General features: G+C 43.4%; 1 pseudogene; it reads left to right on the top strand.

The window, feature by feature from the left end:
* Positions 1 to 6,970: 6,970 nt before the first annotated feature.
* LOC129488357 (translationally-controlled tumor protein-like) lies at positions 6,971 to 8,875 on the top strand (annotated as a pseudogene).
* Positions 8,876 to 19,801: the final 10,926 nt, after the last annotated feature.

Below are 19,801 nucleotides of genomic sequence, written 5' to 3'. Positions count from 1 at the left end.
AAAGTATATTAGGAAACTTGTTCTTAATCCCTTGGACTAATTGCATAGGACAACATTCTTCTGGAACAAATTCAAAAACTTTCTCTGCAGTGTGGGGCTCACCCTCTTGACAAACCCTCTTGGTTTGCCTTTGATAGATGACACAATTTCAAATCATCTTTAACCTTTCCAAATATTAGCTTAGGAAGCCTCTCTCCAGGAAGGCGCTCCGCCCTGGAATTTTAACTGGACTATATACTAAGTATGATGAGTAAAGACATTTGAGGGTCTTTAGTGGGCTTTTTGGACCTACATTCCTTAACCTGGATGACTTCATAACACTTTCTTGTTAGGAGTATTTGGTTTTAAAGCTTTCATTTGATTTCTGCATGAGAATTATCCTTTTCCTAGTTGGTCTTGCTTTTATTTGGAAAATAATGCTTTGCACATTGTATGTTCAGAGACTAACGTTCAAGACATTCCAACTGAATCACATTTTCCTATGTTCAAGTCACTAAATTTTTACCAATTTCAAAATTTTCTCCTTTTTTTCCACTTTCCTTTTCAGTCATTTCCTACAGGGTTTAACTCTGAATTTTTTGAGTAAACTCCAAAATGTTTAAAATACATGATTAAAAACTAACAACTTGCTGGGCACAGTGGCTCATGCCTATAATCCCAGCACTTTGGGAGGCTAAGGCGGGCGAATCACAAGGTCAGGAGTTCAAAACCAGCCTGGCCAATGTGGTGAAACCTCGTCTCTACTAAATATACAAAAATTAGCTGAGCATGGTGGCGGGCACCTGTAGTGCCAGCTACTTGGGAAGCTTAGACAGAAGAAACGCTTGAACGTGGGAGGCAGAGGTTGCAGTGAGCCCAGATCATGCCACTTCACTCCAGCCTGAGTGACAAAGCGAGACTCCATCTCAAAAAAAAACCAAAAAACAAAAAGCTAACAACTTAACTTTGACCCTGAAATATTATTCTAATATTCTAGAGCTATTCTTACCTATTTAAAATGTTCCATATTTCCTGGCTGCAGTTACTCCCTTTGTTAGAATTACTCAGCAAGTTTACTTTTCTTTTGATCATGTTTGTATTTTTATTGTTTGAAATACCCTGCTTGTTGGTGACTTATTTTTTACTGCAAATTAATTACCACGCTCTTGTACTATTCCATGAAAACTTACAACTTGGAGTTCAGCCAATGTTTTTAATTTGGCCTTTCCATCTGCATCTACTTTCCATCTACTTCCTTACAGAAGGGTTTTTTTCCTTTCTTTGATTTTTGAACCTAATTCATCCAACAAGTAGATTGGAGTATGACTGCTAATCCTGACACTATCTTGGTAAATCAGTGTCCCACAGGACCCACAACCTCTGGTAAGCGTACTTTTATAGCTCAGGCTACTGCGATTGTACCATTGCTAGCGTCAGGCAGCTTGGGTTTTGAGTCATTGGTTTTGTGACAGTGTTTCAGTATGATTCTTTACTATTATAATGGGAATGCTTTTCAGAACTTATTTGGAGTTAACTTGGGTCTCATTTTCTATGAACACATTCTTCAAATATCCTAAAGCTATGGCAAGATAATCAACATCTTGATCTGTACAATTAGTACTTTAATTCTTGCCCTTTTCCACAGTTGTGATTACCTCAGGTAGTTCAGTGATATTGAAAGGTGGCAGTGTGCTGGCAGCCCTCACTCTCAGCAGCTCCTCGGCCTCAGTGTCCACTCTGGCTGCACTTGAGGAGCCCTTCAGCCCGCCACTGCACTGTGGGAGCCCCTCTCTGGGCTGGCCAAGGCCAGAGCAGGCTCCCTCTGCTTTCAGGGAGGTGTGGAGGGAGAGGCACAGGCGGGAACTGGGGCTGCGCGTGGCGCTGGCAGGCCAGCGTGACTTCCGGGCGAGCACAGGCTTGGCGGGCCCTACACTTGGAGTGGCCAGCCGGCACCACCAGCCAAGGGCAGTGAGGGGCTTAGCACCTGGGCCAGCAGCTGCTGGGTGCCCCAGCACTGCCGACCCGCCCCCACCACGCTCAAATTCTTGCCGGGCCTCAGCTGCCTCCCAGTGGGGCAGGGCTCGGGACCTGCAGCCCACCGTGCCTGAGCTCCCCACCATGCCACGTGGGCTCCCATGCAGGCCAGAGCCTCCCCAACAACGGGTGCCACCCGCTGCCGTCCCATGCCGTCCCATCGACTGCCCAAGGGCTGAGGAGTGCAGGCACGTGGCGCGTGACTTGTGGCAGCTCCGCTCCTGCCCCACTGGCTGGATCCACTAGGCAAAGCCAGCTGGGCTCCTGAGTTGGTGGGATCTTGGAGAACTTTTATGTCTAGCTGGAGGATTGTAAATGCACCAATCAGCACTCTGTGTCTAGCTAAAGGTTTGTAAATGCACCAATCAGTGCTCTGTGTCTAGCTAATCTAGTGAGGACTCGGAGAACTTTTATGTCTAGTTAGAGGATTGTGAATGCACCAATCAGCACTCTGTGTCTAGCTCAGGGATTGTAAACGCACCAATCAGCACCCTGTCAAAATGGACCAATCAGCTTTCTGTAAAAAGGACCAATCAGCAGGATGTGGGTGGGGCCAGATAACGGAATAAAAGCAGACTGCCCCAGGCAGCAGCGGCCATCCACTCAGGTCCCCTCTGATGCCGTGTAAGCTTTGTTCTTTAATTCTTCACAATAAATCTTGCTGCTGCTCACTCTTTGGGTCTGCGCCACCTTTATGAGCTATAACACTAACCACAAAGGTCTGCAACTTCACTCCTGAAGCCAGCGAGACCATGAACCCACCGGAAGAAACAAACAACTCTGGACGCGCTGCCTTTAAGAGCCATAACACTCACTGCGAAGGTCTGCAGGTTCACTCCTGAAGTCAGCGAGACCACAAACCCACCAGAAGGAAGAAACTCCAGACACATCTGAACATCTGAAGGAACAAACTCCAGATACACCATCTTTAACTCTAGCACTCACCGCAAGGGTCCGCGACTTCATTGTTGAAGTCAGCAAGACCAAGAACCCACCAATTCTGGACACAGTATGACTGCCACATCGCTCGCATATGCCATTTCCTCTGGCATTTACTGGAAAAGTATCAGGCCTGATGTGACTGCCTCACAAACTCCCTCTGACACAGAGGAGAATTTTAGGCACATGGCTTCTCTGGAATGACAGTATATTGTCCACATTATCCATTCAGTGGTCAGAGATTTCACTGATAATCTCCAAAATAAAATGAAGGAAATGCATTTTAAAGATCACTGTTTTTGAGTCTGGATGAATGACTCAAGGGACCACTGTCAAAAGTACAGAAGTTCCAAGAAGATTGCCGGTTCCAAAGCAATGAGCTCAGTTATGAACCCAACGAGTGTGAAATAGGCAGAACTCCCAAATTGGAGGATTTCAAGCAATATTTGAAGATGAAGGATTGAAGCCAGGACCAGAGATATAGACAGCTGTTGAAATCTTGAAAATAGACACTCTCTGACAAGAATAGCAAAACGAGAACAACAGATGGTCAATGACTGGCTACGCTTCAGTAATAGAATCAGTGAAGGATACAGAAAGAACAACCTGAAAGACAACCAGAGGAGATCAATGTCAAACGAAGTCAGAGGGAAAGCCAATTCATGTAGGAAGGAGTAAACATCCAGCTCAAATATTTGAAGAAGGCTGAAGATGAAGGCAAACTGAAAAATTATCACCGGCAACTCTGGAGAATCATACTCCAAAAAGCATCTGAAGATTTTTAAAGAAATGAGGTTTATCACATTCCCATCTTCTGAACTGATTTTCTTTGTTGCTGCTGCTGTTCTTTTTTTTTTTTTTTTTTTTGAGATAGAGTTTTGCTCTTGTCACCCAGGCTGGAGTGCAGAGGTGTGATCTCGGCTCACTGCAACCTCTGCCTCCTGGGTTAAAACAACCCTCCTGCCTCAGCCTCCCGAGTAGCTGGGATTTCAAGCATGTGCCACCACACCAGGCTAATTTTTTTTTTTCTTGTTTAGACAGAGTTTCACTCGTCATCCAGGCTGGAGTGCAATGGCACCATCTTGGCTCACTGCAACCTCTGCCTCCCAGGTTCAAGTGATTCTCCTGCCTCAACCTCCCGAAGTAGCTGGGATTAAAGGTGCCCACCACCACATCCAGCTAATTTTTTTTTTTTTGTATTTTTAGTTGAGACAGGGTTTCACCATGTTGGCCAGTCTGGTCTTGAACTCCTGACTTCAGGTGATCCACCCGCCTTGGCCTCCCAAAGTGCTGGGATTACAGGTGTGAGCCACTGCGCCCGGCCATACACCCGGCTAATTTTTGTACTTTTAGTAGAGATTGGGTTTCGCCATATTGGTGAACAAGCTGGTCTCAAGCTCCTGACCTCAAATGATCTGCCCACACATCGTCCGCCAAAAGGGCTGGGATTACAGGCATGAGCCACCATACCCGGTCTTCTGAACTGATTTTCTTTGCCATCTGATCAGGAATCACTTTGAACAAAGGTAGTAAAATAATCAACAGGTAACAAAATATAGGGTATCACATAAACAACTGAATAAGCTTCTAAGAGAAATTCAACTCCTACTGAAATTCCAAACCTATGCATTCATTCAACAAATATTTTTTTGAGGGTGCACTGTGTGCCAGGGACTGGCTTGGCCAGTGGGCACACACAATGGGCACAGTGTGATAAGTTAGACTTGAAACTTAATACTACACCATTTATATACTACCAAAAAGAGAGGGGAACTTATGCATCATTCTACATTGGCGTTTGGGGACCATGTGTACAAATTACACAGGCAACTTTTTGAAAACAAATGTAAATCCATTTATTATTTCAATAATTATGTGAATTGTTCATGGAAGATTCAGTTTTGTTGTTTATTCAGATAAAAAGTGGGTAGGCAAAGGTATGTGCAGTGGCGCATGCCTAGAGTTCCAGCTACTCTGGAGGCTAAGGTGGAAGTATCACTTGAGCCCAGGAATTTGAGTCCAACCTGGGCAACATACTGAGATGTCCTCTCCAAAAAAAACAAAAGCAAACAAAACACTTCAAAAGTAGGCACTTTTGAAGTTTTAGTCACAATGGACAATGTCTTAAACATTTTTTTCTTAATCTAATCTATATAAACCTTATGAAAACATCTTTTCTTAATCTGTTGTGCATAAACCTTATGGAAAATTATTAAATTAAAATTATTAAAATTATTAAATTAGTGGGGATTGAGTAGACTAGGAAAGCAAAGGAAAAAAAACAAAGACAGCTTGGCCAACATGATGAAACCATCTCTATTAAAAATACAAAAATTAGCCAGGCAGTGGTGATTCACACCTGTAATGCCAGCTACTTGAGAGGCTGAGACAGGAGAATCACTTAAGCCTGGGAGGAGGTTGCAGTGAGCTGAGATCGCACCACTACACTCCAGCCTGGGTGACAGAGTGAGACCCTGCCTCAAAAAAAAAAACAAAAAAGAGAAAAGAAAAAGAAAAAAGAAGAATGAATTCCTGCAGAGCCCTGAGATTGTAAGAGCATGAAAAACCTTAGGCCTATGTCACAGTGTGTAGGATTTATAAGTGGAATTATCCCATGTAAACTAGAGTTATGGAAAAGCAGTGTACAGACTAAGTTCTATGCAAAATTAATGACCTTAACATTTATGCTGACAGTCTGTAGCATTAGAAAGTAAATTGCGGCCGGGGCGGTGGCTCACGCCTGTAATCCCAGCACTTTGGGAGGCCAAGGCAGGCAGATCACGAGGTCAGGAGATGGAGACCATCCTGGCTAACACGGTGAAACCCTGCCTCTACTAAAAATACAAAAAATTAGCCAGGCGTGGTGGCAATTGCCTGGAGTCCCAGCTACTCAGGAGGCTGAGGCAGGAGAATGGCATGAACCCAGGAGGCGGAGCTTGCAGTAAGCGGAGATGGCATCACTGCACTCCAGCCTAGGCAACAGCACAAGACTCCATCTCGAAAAAAAAGAAGTAAATTGCTTTCTGGACACATGGTATTTGGTAAATAAGTTCAACCTTATACCAGGTTCAAGATGCAAGGATGCAAATAGACTGCATTTCAAATGTTTGGATAATTCAGTTTGGCATTAGAACACAATTTATTGGGGAAGCAATGTAGTAAGTCTTCAGTATTTAACTAGAATAACAGTTGAGGGAATTTACATTTATGTATGTGGTCCTTTATAGGTATTTTCATTTCATTCTTACCATCATCTACCACTGCATTTTACACAGGAGGAAACTGAGGCCCAGAGAATAAAAGTGACTTGCTCAGGGTCAGCCAGTAAGTAGCAGAACAGAGGTCAAACTATCATTTTCTCAGTGCATCTTGACAAAATGTTTCTCGAAATATGAACCAAGGGTCACTTATATGAGACTCACCAGTGATAGGTAAAACACACAATGGATAATTAATTTGGAAACACCCAATTGAATATTCAAATGCAGATTCTTGGGCTCCATCTACTGAATGAAACTCTGAAGGCAAGGCTCCAGGAATTTCCAATTTTACAAGCTCTCCAGGTGATTTTCATGAATGCCAAAGTTTGAGAACCATGAAAGGAGGTTAGGTAAAAGCTGCCATATGTAATAAATTTACATAAAGTTTTGATTGGTTTACGTTAGCCATATTAAAAACAGGATGATGATAATTAATTGTGAGTAATCTCTAATGGGTACAATATAAGAGAGTATATAAGGTGTATTATTTACTTCTTACCCCTTGCTGGCTTCAGCAATTTCTGCAGGAAACTTTCTCAGAGGTCCACTATTCCAAGCTGTTATTCCGAATTTCCCTTCGCCTACTCCTGAACCCACAAACTCTCTCAAATGGGTAAACTGGGTTTTCAGTCACTGTTACTCCTTTCAGAACTACTATTAGGGCTTTTCCACCGGCTCCCTTCTCCCCCAGCGCTGCACTGCTCAAGCTCAGGGCTCCTGCTAAGCTAGCCCCGCTGCCTCTCCCTTCAGCCACAATTATGATTATTCACCAGGACTTCATCAGCCACAGTGAGATGTTCTGCAACATTTACAAGATCCAGGAGATGGCTGTGCCTGGAAGTGGAGGAGAAGATGGTCACTAGGACAGAGGGTTGCATTGATGACTCTCTCATTGGTGGAAGTGCCTCCACTGAAGGCCCAAAGGGCAAATGTACGGAAAGCACCGTAATCACTGGTGTTAAGATTGTCAAGAACCATCCCTTGAAAGAAAGCAGCTTTACAAAGGAAGCATACAAGAAGTACATCCAAGATTATATGCAATCAATCAAAGGCAAACTTGAAGAACAGAGACCAGAAAGAGTAAAACCTGTTACGACAGAGGCCGCAGAACAAATCAAGCACACCCTTGTTAATTTCAAAAACAATACCAGTTTCTATTAGTGAAAACATGAACCTAGATGGCATGGTTGCTCTATTGGACTACCGTGAGACTGGTGTTATTACAGTAGGTAGCCAGTTAGGCATAAGCAGGGAAGAAGAGGGCTCCTCCCACCCCCACCAGGAATGTCAGGCGACCATCTGGTGATGGTCAGGCGGTTAACTGTCTCTCTAAAATAATAATTGGTCACGGCCAGGCGTGGTGGCTAACGGCTATAATTCCAGCACTTTGGGAGGCGGAGGCGGGAAGATCACCTGAGGTCAGGAGTTTGAGACCAGCCTACAAGGTGAAACTCCGTCTCTACTAAAAATACAAAAAAATTAGCCAGGTGTGGTGGCGTACGCCTGTAATCCCAGCTACTCCGAAGGCTGAGGTAACAGAATCCTTGAAACCAGGAGGCGGAAGTTGCAGTGAGCCTAGATTGCGCCAGTGCACTCCAGCCTGGGAGACAGAGCGGGACCCCATCTCAAAATAATAATAATAATAATAATAATAATAATAATAATAATAATAATAATTGGTCGCAGCCAGCTCCAGGGAAAGGCAGTCTCCCAATAAATAGAAAAAAACCTGAAACTGGTGATAAGGAGCTTCCCAATAAGATCTCAGGAATTGAGTGAGCGGGCTCAAGCTTGCACACTAAGAGGCAAAATGGCAGAATTTAACTGGTATATAACCACCTAGGAAGATTCAGCTGGTAAGGGAAGAATGCCTCAAGTGAGCATGCGTACAAGTCCAGTAAACACACTACACATGCTCCCCTCCCAAGAGCCAGCAGGCCACCGCGCTTGCGGACAGCCCACCCAAGGGAAGAATCCAGGGAGAAGGGATGTAAGACCCTGGAAGCATGCCAACATATAAAACCCCAAGTCAGAGGTCAAACAGTGCAGTTGATCTCTCAAGTTGCCCACTTAGCCGTCTTCCAAGTGTACTTTACTTCCTTTCATTCCTGCTCTAAAGCTTTTTAATAAACCTTCACTCCTGCTGTAACTCTTGTGTCGGCCTCCTTGATCGAATTCTTTCTTCTGAGAAGGCCAGAATTGAGGTTGCTGCAAACACATTCGGATGTGCCACTGGTAACAGTATGACCCCATATATAATTTTCTTTCTTTTTTTTTTTAATACTTTTCAAAACCTTTTGACTCAATTGTTATTTTGTTTATTCTACTTATGTATTTTTTTTGAGACAGGCAGGGTCTCCCTCTGCCACCCAGGTTGGAGTGTAGTGGCACAATCTCAGCTCACTGCAACATCCATCTTCCGGGCTCAAGTGATCCTCTTGCCTCAGCCTCCCAAGTAGCTGGGACTACAGGCACATGCCACCAAGCCCAACTAATTTTTGTATTTTTTGTGGGGATGAGGTTTTGCTGTGTTGCCCAGACTGGTCTCGAATTCCTGAGCTCAAGCGATCTGTCTGCCTTGGCCTGTCTGCTGGGATTATAGGTGTGAGCCACCATGCCCAGTGATTGTTTTTAAGGATGGTTTAGAAATGGAAAAGTGTTAACAAATTTGGCAATTACTTTGAATCTCTCACCTGTTGTCATAACTGGCTTCTGCTTATCATCCACATAACACCAGGACTTCACACAAATGGGATTGATATCATCTTGAGCTCTTCATTTATTTTGACCATAATTTATTTGGAGTGGAGACTTTGTCTTTAAGAAAAATATGTCGGCCGGGCGCGGTGGCTCACACTTGTAATCCCAGCACTTTGGGAGGCCGAGGCGGGCGGATCACGAGGTCAGGAGATCGAGACCACGGTGAAACCCCGTCTCCACTAAAAAATACAAAAAATTAGCCAGGCGTGGTGGCGGGCACCTGTAGTCCCAGCTACTCGGAGAGGCTGAGGCAGGAGAATGGCGTGAACCCTGGAGGCAGAGGTTGCAGTGAGCCGAGATCGCGCCACTGCACTCCAGCCTGGGCAACAGAGCGACTCCGTCTCAAAAAAAAAAAAAAAAGAAAAGAAAAATATGTCAGGTAGGTTGTCTAAAAATTAAATGCATTTATACTCATTTGAGAGAATGCCTTTTAGTTTAAAACATATTTAAACTAAGTCCATCTTGTAGTGTTCCTGGAGAAGCTAAGCCTGATTGTAAGCCACTACTAGAAAGAATAAGACTGTCATCAGAGCCGGGCGCAGTGGCTCACGCTTGTAATCCCAGCACTTTGGGAGGCCAAGGCGGGCGGATCCTGAGGTCAGGTGATCGAGACCACGGTGAAACCCCGTCTCTACTAAAAATACAAAAAATTAGCCGGGCGTGGTGGCGGGCGCCTGTAGTCCCAGCTACTCGGAGAGGCTGAGGCAGGAGAATGGCGTGAACCTGGGAGGCAGAGCTTGCAGTGAGCCGAGATCGCGCCACTGCACTCCAGCCTGGGCGACAGAGCGAGACTCCATCTCAAAAAAAAAAAAAAAAAAAAAAAAAAAAGACTGTCATCAGATAACAGTGGAAACTACTTCTGAGACTGGAATATAAAAAGCCAGAATCAGGCTGGACCTGGTGGCTCATGCCTATAATCCTGGCACTTTGGCAGGCTGAGGCAGGAGGATTGCTTCAGCTTAGGAATTTGAGACCAACCTGGGCAACATAGTGAGACCTCATCTATAAAAACAGATATATATAATTTAAAAACCCCCAAGAATCAAAAGTGTTAACTCTGAATTGCAGTAAAGGGAAAGACCAGGCTCATAGCAATGCCAGCATCTGAAGTGGAGCCTTATGCATTTCATCACTTATAATGGAAGTAGTTAACTCTGAAAGAGACTACCAAGAGAGTAAAAAGAGACAAACTTAGCTGGACAGAAAGATAAAGAACTTTCAATACGGGGGTCAAGAGAGTGGCAAAGTCACCTGTGGCTCTTTGTAAAGCAGAGTTATTTGTTAAGTCAGGAGTTCTTGGTTCCATAGCTGCCAGAACATTTGCCCTACTTTTCAGGCATCTCTACAATATTTTCCCCACAATCTCCTGGGTGAAATGCACATTTGCATTCCAAGTCACTTTGAATGGGAAAACCTTAATGAAAAAGGCCATTAATCACAGATACATCAGGAAATATACTACAACAACATTGTCACAGCTGCAGCAGGAAGTCGTGGTGAGCCTTCCTAGTTATTGTTTAATGTTGTTTTGTGATAAACAGAGTTCAAATTGATAACGAAGAAACTTTCATCATCTGTGTGTGTGTGTCTGTGTGTGTCTAGACCTCTTCTTTCCCCAGCATCCCCCTCTAACACCCCTCCCATTCAACACATCAGTTTTCTCTCTCATTCATTTCGTTTATTTATTAATTTGTATTGTTAGTAGAGACGGAGTTTTACCATGTTGGTCAGGCTGGTCTTGAACTCCTGACCTCAAGTGATCTGCCTGTCTCGGCCTCCCAAAGTGCTGAGATTACAGGCGTGAGCCACTGTGCCCAGCCTTTCTCATTTATTTCTGTCCAGGGATTAAGTATTACTGACAAGATGAACTAGGCTGAGTCAGCTATAGTGAATCCAGATTCTAAGGTAACCTCAAAAAACAAGCAGATCAGGGCAAGGACCGGAACCTAAGGTTTGATGATTTGATATTTTCCAAAGTCTGAAGTTCTAGGTACCTAGATGCTACCTAAGGATTTCTATCACAACTGTGCGTTGCTGCCCTGCCAGACAGCTGCAGTCAGCATCTTTGGGCAGTCTTGGTTTCTGACCCCCCTTGGTTTCAGGCTGGACACTAACCCTTGAGGAAAATTCAGACTCCCTGAAGGTGGTCTCACAACCCCACACTCCTTGTAATCAATTCTGCCTCCCTTCTGCCTAATCTTTCTTCCAAATTGTCTGCTGCCCTTATCCATTAGGACACTGACAATAACCATGCTTTCAGGAGGCAAGAGTACGGTGGGAATTTCTTTCTTTCTTTCTCTCTTCTTTCTTTTTTTTTTTTTTTTTTTTTTTTGAGATGGAGTCTCGCTCTTGTTTCCCAGGCTGGAGTGCAATGGCGCAATCTCAGCTAACCACAACCTCCGGCTCCTGGGTTCAAGTGATTCTCCTGCCTCAGCCTCCCGAGTAGCTGAGATTTACAGGCATGCACCACCATGCCCGGCTAATTTTGTATTTTTAGTAGAGATGGGGTTTCTCTACGTTGGTCAGGCTGGTCTCCAACTCCCGACCTCAGATGATCCACCCACCTCAGCCTCCCAAAGTGCTAGGATTACAGGTGTGAGCCACCACACCTGGCCGTTGGGAATTATAGGGTATTATTATTATAGAGTATAGGGTAATTATTGCTTTTTATAACCTGCTTCAGATAATTTTTTTCAATAAATAATGTAGTGAAAGGGGGTCCTCAAAGATACTTTGATTTAGCATACTTTGTGCTCAAATTGGAAAAAAACAAAGCAGAAGGACTTTATAAGGCTGTGTATTATAATACTGGACTTCCAAAATAGCTCAAGTGTTGTTCACACATTAGATATTTTCCATGAAGGAATGTTCTTTGACCCATGGGGGCAAATTAGCACCCACAAATATCTTTGGCCCTGAAGGCTTTTATCCATATAGAAGAAAAATGTTACTTTCTCTGGAGTTGAAGGTTTGGTGGGGGACAACTTAACAGAACCATCACTTACTTCTATTTAGAATGTATGTTTATCCCACAGGCAAATCAGAGAATAGAGGTAATCTCAGGATGTGCCCAAAATAGAAGCCATTCTATTGCCAAGTTCCAGTGGCTTAGTCTCGGTCTCTGGGGATAAGAGGCAAAAAGTCATTCAGTGTCATTTTGGAATCGATCCCATCTATGTGGGCTAGTTCGTATCTTTTTGGCTTTTTTTTTTTTTTTTTTTTTTTTGACTCAGAGTCTCGCTCTGTCACCCAGGCTAGAGTGCAGTGGTGAGATCTCAGCTCACTGCAAGCTCCGCCTCCTGGGTTCACGCCATTCTCCTGCCTCAGCCTCCCAAGTAGCTGAGACTACAGGCGCCCGCCACCACGCCCAGCTAAATTTTGTATTTTTAGTAGAGACAGGTTTCACCATGTTAGCCAGGATGGTCTCGATCTCCTGATCTCGTGATCCGACCGCCTCGGCCTCCCAAAGTGCTGGGATTACAGGAGTGAGCCACCACACCTGGCCTCTTTTTTGCCCTTTTATTATAGTTTGGACGCACAGTAATGATAATTGTAGCTAACATTTGTTTACCTCTTATAAGAACTGTCCTAGATTTTTTACTTGATTACTTGTTCTATGCTTGCAATAACCTTGTGGTGTAGGTACTCTGTTTCATAAAAAAAGAAACTGAGGCACAGAGTGGCCCAGGTCACATTGATGATAGTATTCTGGTCATCTTTGGTAGAATAATAAATTATCTCAAAACTTAGTGGCTTAAGTTACTTCTTATGGTTCTGGAAGCTGACTGGGCTCAGCTAGGTGATTCTCGCTTAATGAGACTCACTTGGGGGCTTCCACGTAGTTGCGGTAGATGGTGGCTGTGGCTGGCGTCATCTTGAATGTTTCCTCCCACATGTGTCTGTTGGCTGGGACTCCAGATAGCGCTGTCATCCAGAGTCCCACACGTGGCCTCTCCATGTGACCTGGACTTCCCCATAGCATCAAAGCTGGGCTTCAAAAGTAAGCATTTCAGGCAAAAGTGGTATTGCCTTTTGTTTAAAAAAAAAAAAAAGAAAGAAAGAAAAAAACTTATTTTGAATTAATTACAAACTAACAGGAAGCTGCAAATAGAGTAAGAGAGTCTAGTGAATGTTTTATTCAGCTTCCTCCAATGGTGAGATCTTCTATAACTGTAGAACAATATCAGGACCAGGAAATGGACATTTGCACAAAACTGTTAACTAGACTACAGAACCTACTCTGTTTTGCCAGTTTTTACACGCACTCATTTGTATGTGCATGTGTGGAGCCCACAATGCCATCTCTTTGTAGTCACATTCACTCCTTTCCACCCTCATTCCTATCCCCTGGCAACCATCTCTGTCATTTTGTCATTTCCAGAATGTTACATAATGAAATCATACAGTATGTGATCTTTTGAGATTGGCTTTTTTCACTAAGCACATTGAGAACCATCCAACTATACATGTATCAATAGTTTGTTCCTTTTATTGCTGAGTAATATTTTATATATTGCCTTTTAAGGCCTAGCCTGGAAAGTCACACAGTTTCACTTCTACTATAATTACTGGCTTGTCCAGATTCAAGGAGAGGGTACCAACCCCCTGCCCAACCTTGATGAGAGTTGTGCCAATGTCACTTTGTAAGAAGAGCCTGAGGAGAACTGTTGTGTCATCTCAGAAAATATAATCTGCCACAGATGGAAAGTGGTAAAGATGAGATTCTATTGTCTCTACTAAAAATACAAAAAATTAGCTGGGCGTGGTGGTAGGTGCCCGTAATCCCATCTACTTGGGAGGCTGAGGCAGGAGAATTGCTTGAACCCAGGAGGCGGAAGTTGCAGTGAGCTGAGGTCGCACCATTGCTCTCCAGCCTGGGCGTAAGAGTGAGACTCTGTCAGGCCGGGTGCGGTGGCTCACGCTTGTAATCCCAGCACTTTGGGAAGCCGAGGCGGGCGGATCACGAGGTCAGGAGATCGAGACCACGGTGAAACCCTGTCGCTACTAAAAATACAAAAAATTAGCCGGGCGTGGTGGCGGGCGCCTGTAGTCCCAGCTACTCGGAGAGGCTGAGGCAGGAGAATGGCGTGAACCCGGGAGGCGGAACTTGCAGTGAGCTGAGATCGCGCCACTGCACTCCAGCCTGGGCGACAGAGGGAGACTCTGCCTCAGAAAAAAAAAAAGAAATTCACTAGTAGAACACTTTAAAAGGGCTGGATAAATACAATGAAAGAAGAGGCAAACACTACTTTATAATAGTAATAACTACCATTTGCAAAAGACTTATTATAATGTTCCAAGCCAACATTATATATATGATATTTCTAATATTTGGGAGAACCCATAAGGTAGATTTTCATTAACAGCACTTTACAGAAGAGAGAAATACAGTGCAGAAGTAACTTACCCAAAATCACATAGTTATCATTCTATTAACTTACCATGTACTACTGCTACTTTTCAGTAATTTAAATATAAATTTTGATGAAGATGAAAAATTCCTATCAATATTCTGTGGAAGTGGCAATGTTCTGTGACATTTCCACAATATCAAGGTAATATATTATATGTAGATATAATATTTTAAGAACTTTAAAGACTTTGAAAGGGACATTGAAGTCTGATGAAGATGCAGTACTTGGGAAGTCAGAATTGCAGAAATGGTCTTTCTCTGGCTAGGTATTCCTCTTCTGTCCCTTCTGTATAAAACATGGATATTATTTTTATATCTGCCTCAAGGATATGCTATGAGAACTGAGAGAATTTCCTAACTATGGCATAGAAGTGTTCTTTGCTGTTGTGTTATTTGTTTTGATTTTCATGTCTTGAGAATAAAAGGTATAAGAAGAGGTGAATTTCCCCCAAAGCTAAAGCAGCCTACCTGGAGGGCCCCTCGTTTTCCTGGGCTCTTCCAACCCTTGACGTGTCCTCCATGGGGAATGAGAAGAGAAAGCAGCATGGCCCCAGCCTGAGGGCCATTCTCCATGTCCTGATGGTGGTCCTGGTTCAGCCTGTGAGGCCACGTTGGTCCTTGGTTTTGCATAGGAAGGAATTCAAGAGTGAGCGAACAGAGTAAAACAAAAGCAAGTTTATGAAGACAGCAAAGTAATAAAGGGGTGGCTACTCCATAGGCAGAGCAGCCCTGATGGCTATTTTTATAGTTATTTCTTGATCATATGCTAAACAAGGGATGGATTATTCATGAGTTTTCCAGGAATGGGGTGGGCAATTTCTGGAACTGAGGGCTCCTCCCACTTTCAGACCATATAAGATGACTTCCAGATGTTGCTATGGCATTTGTTAACTGTCATGGCACTGGTGGGAGTGTCTTTTAGCATGCTAATATATTATAATTAGTGTATAAGTATAAGGAGAAGTGAGGATGACCAGAGGTCATTTTTGCAGTTTTGGTTTTTTTGTTTGTTTGTTTGTTTGTTTTGAGATGGAGTCTTGTTCTGTTATCTAGGCTGGAGTGGCATGATCTCGGCCCTCTGCAACCTCTGCCTCCCGGGTTCAAGCAATTCTCCTGCCTCAGCCTCCTGAGTAGGTGGGACTACAGGCCACCACACTCGGCTAATAATTTTTGTATGGTTTTGGCAGGTTTTAACCAGCTTCTTTACCACATCTCATTTCATAAGTGGAGTCTTTGTGACCTGTACTTTGCAAAACCAGTCCTGCCAAACTCCTATCTCCTCCCCCATTCAGAGACCATATACTCCTTTTTAATCTTAAAGGGTTGTAGAAAGATAAAGGTCTCATCTTCCATAACTGCTTCATGCCGAACAGGGGCCATCGTCCCTACCTGCCTTCCTTCTGGAGGCATAGAAATCTCTCACCATCCGATCTAATGATTTATAGGAACTCAATCTTTTCTGCGGTGGCACAGCTGGAACCCTCAGGCCAGCTATTTTTGTCTGGAACTGTTATAACTTGGAAGACATAAACTTTAACAGGCTGAATCCCTGTTAAATATAACAAATAATAATTATCTCTAAAAATCAAATAAAAACAAAACAGATTTTTAGTAAGAGGCACTTTTATGAGAACAGAAGAAAAACAAAGGTTAATGTTAGGCACAGTCTATCCAGGGGTTAGTTAGACTCAAAGCATCTTTAGTTATAGAGCAGGGAGGCAGTGGCAACCTCGCATATTTTTCTCACCTGTATCACAAGGAATAAGCTTTAGCTTGCAGGGCCTCAGGAAGAAGGTAGTAGTGATTTTGAATTTAATCAGAAAAATGGAAGAAAAATTTGAAAACAGTTTGGGGACTTGTAACCCAGAAAGAATTTAGGAGTCAGTCCAAATTTTGAACAATAATAAAAACCCAAAAAACAATGGTCAAGACTAGAATCTAACAACACGGTACTATAGTTTTTGTAGTATAATTTTTTCTCTGAAGTCTCTCATTTTTATAAAAGATAAATCGTGGTAAGACCGATTTGTTTGCAAAATAAGTTTTAGTCTTATTATATTTTGCCTGATTATTTGCATAAAGTGCAGCAAGAATAATTATTTGCCATATAGGCTCTTTTTAAATAGGCTTTGATGGAACTTTGTTACGTAAATAATCTCAGATTAGGTTTTTTAAGGTCTTGAGCCCAGCCACAGATTTATCTGTGCCAAAAAATGCCTTTATGAGTTGGGTGCATTCCTTTCCTCTCGAGGTCCCAAGATAACTTGGGGATCCTGGGCCTGTCAGAAAGTGACATTTTTACTTACCACAAGTCAAGAACCCTGTACAGGGACTGCATAGACAAGATGTGAGGCCCGTTTTCCCAAGGGGCTTTTATTGGCTCGGTAAGTCAACTTTAATTCCTTAAAGCAGTCTCTTTATATTTGAAAGCATGCCACAGACCCCTTTTTGGGAAAAACTTCTGTTTTCCTCATGGAACCCCAGGAATTTTTTTTTTTTTTTTTTCTTGAGACAGAGTCTCGCTATGTCGCCGAGGCTGGATTGCAGTGGCGCAATCTCCGCGGAATCTCAGCTCACTGCAAGCTCCGCCTCCCGGGTTCACGCCATTCTCCTGCCTTGAGTAGCTGGGACTACAGGCGCCCGCCACAATGCCTGGCTAATTTTTTGTATTTTTAGTAGAGACGGGGTTTCACCGTGTTAGCCAGGATGGTCTCGATCTCCTGACCTCGTGATCTGCCCGCCTCGGCCTCCCAAAGTGCTGGGATTACAGGCTTGAGCCACCGTGCCCAGCCGGAACCCCAGGAATTCTAAGCGGATAGATTCCTCTCAAAATCTAAGGCTTTGCTCTGTTTGGCATTGCATTATCTGATCTCTTTGACTTTTGGGTTCAAGAGAAGGGATGACAAGGTGGGTTACAAAGGACATGACTTGCCAGGCATGCTGCATGTCTGCGGCACCCAGACAACAGAAGACTGCAATCAGGCTACCAAGCCAGAGGTCTCACAGCCACTTCCCCATCTGTCCAAAATAACGAACATAGGAAAGGACAGACGAGCCAAAATCAAAGGGGAAAAAAAAGTAGCAAGTTGAAATTGGACAAAGAGAGACTCACCCACCCATCAGGTCTGAATGGTGCCAATTGGTTTTAGTTTGGGTTCCAGGGGGAAGTCTCCATTGTCCCTTCATTGGTTGTCAGAAAGGATGTCACAGGCTGAACACCAAAGGCCATGTGGTATTTTGCCTTCACACAGGAAGGAATTCAAGAGCAAGCCAACAGAGTAAAGTGAAAGTAAAGGAATAAAAGGGTGGCTACTCCATAGGCAGAGCTGCTGGTTGGCTATTTTTATGTTTTCTTATGTTTTATGTTTTTGTGAGTTTTTTGTGTTTATTTTTATGTTTTTTAAAAATCATATGCTAAACAAGGGATGGATTATTCATTAGTTTTTTTTGGGAAAGGGATGGGCAATTCCTGGCACTGAGGGAATTCCTCCTGCTTTCAGACCATATAGGGTAATTTCCAGGCATTGCTATGACATTTGTAAACTTTCATGGTGCTGGTGGGAGTATCTTTTAGCATGCTAATATATTATAATGAGCATATAATGAGCAGTGAGGACAACTAGAGGTCATTTTCATCGCCATCTGTTTCAGCAGGTTTTGACTGGCTTCTTTACTACATATCATTTTATCAGCTGGTTCTTTGTGATCTGTAAAACCAGTCCTAGCCGGGCGCGGTGGCTCAAGCCTGTAATCCCAGCACTTTGGGAGGCCGAGGCGGGCGGATCACGAGGTCAGGAGATCGAGACCATCCTGGCTAACACGGTGAAACCCCGTCTCTACTAAAAACACAAAAAATTAGCCGGGCGTGTTGGCGGGCGCCTGTATTCCCAGCTACTCGGGAGGCTGAGGCAGGAGAATGGCGTGAACTCAGGAGGTGGAGGTTGCGGTGAGCCGAGATTGCGCCACTGCACTCCAGCCTGGGGGACAGAGAAAGACTCCGTCTCAAAAAAAAAAAAAAAAAAAATTATAAACAAAATATTAGAATAAATTGAAAATGGCTGGGCATGGTGGCTTATGCCTGTCATCCCAGCACTTTGGGAGGCCAAGGCAGAAGGATCATTTGAGCCCAGGAGTTTGAGACCAGCCAGGACAACATAGTGAGACCTCATTGCTACAAAAAAATAAATTAATTAAAAAATAAAAAATTGTCTGGGTGCGGTGGCTCACGCCTGTAATCCCAGCACTCTGGGAGGCTGAGGCGGGCAGATCACTTGAGGTCGGGAGTTCAAGACCAGCCTCATCAACATGGAGAAACCCTATCTCTACTAAAAATACAAAATTAGCCAGGAGTGGTGGCGCATGCCTGTAGTCCCAGCTACTCCAGAGGCTGAGGCAGGAGAATCGCTTGAATCCAGGAGGCGGAGGTTGTGGTGAGCCAAGATCGCACCATTGCACTCCAGCCTGGGCAACAAGAGCAAAACACCATCTCAAAAAAATGAATAAATAAATAAATAAATAAAAGTACACAGTCACAGTAGAGGAGAGATTGAATTATTTTTTAATTCTATCTATAGAAAATACTATGAAATCTTGGTCCTATTAAGAGATAATCAAAGAGTATGTAAGAAAAAAAGGAATTTGAGTGTATGTTAGGCAGTTAGTAATCATGAAAATATTAATACTGATGTTTTGTTTGTGGTATTTTTCAGCTCTTTAAAATTTGTAACTTGTAATGAATAGTTCTAAATAAACATACAATTTTGTATTAGTTTCATATTTACAATTCTGCATTCTTTTTATTAAAGAGGGTCCCCATAATGTATAAACTTCAGGCTCACCAAACCCGGAAGCGTCTAGGTACAATATAAACTCAATATGGAGTGAACAACTAGTTTAGAAAATTCTAAATCTAGGGTTTTGTTAGTGTCTTTCATAATGTGACCTGAGGTAATCAAGTGACTTACTTGGCCAGTGGAAAGGAGTGGAAATAAAGATTAAGAGGTGTCAACAACAGACACCCAGCCGTAGATGGGCCAGAAGAACAAACTCTGCCCCCAGTCTAATGGTATAGAGGAGACACAGACAGAAACCATTAGCAAGCTTTAAGTAAGGGAGCAAGTGTTTAAGACTAGGAGGCAGGTGTGTGGGCAGGGTTCTCATCTATAATTAGAAAGATGGTGATAGCTTGAACCCAGGTGATGTTTCTTCAGGATTGCCACTGTTTTGTGTTGACATTCATCAAGTAGAATGATCTTTGGGTCATTGGGTACTTTGGGGTACCCTAAGTATGTAGGAGCCAGAGTTTCACTAGCTTCCCCAGCAATCCTTGCTTAGTCAATTGATTCCTATGTCTGCAGTCAAATACTATAAAAAACTCTGAGGGAGGGAAACTCCTCCCATCCTCTTGGTTTTTCAA

The sequence above is a fragment of the Symphalangus syndactylus genome, chromosome 8 (assembly GCF_028878055.3).
Source record: "Symphalangus syndactylus isolate Jambi chromosome 8, NHGRI_mSymSyn1-v2.1_pri, whole genome shotgun sequence".
Taxonomy (NCBI): domain Eukaryota; kingdom Metazoa; phylum Chordata; class Mammalia; order Primates; family Hylobatidae; genus Symphalangus; species Symphalangus syndactylus.
This window is presented reverse-complemented; position numbering and strand designations above follow the sequence as displayed.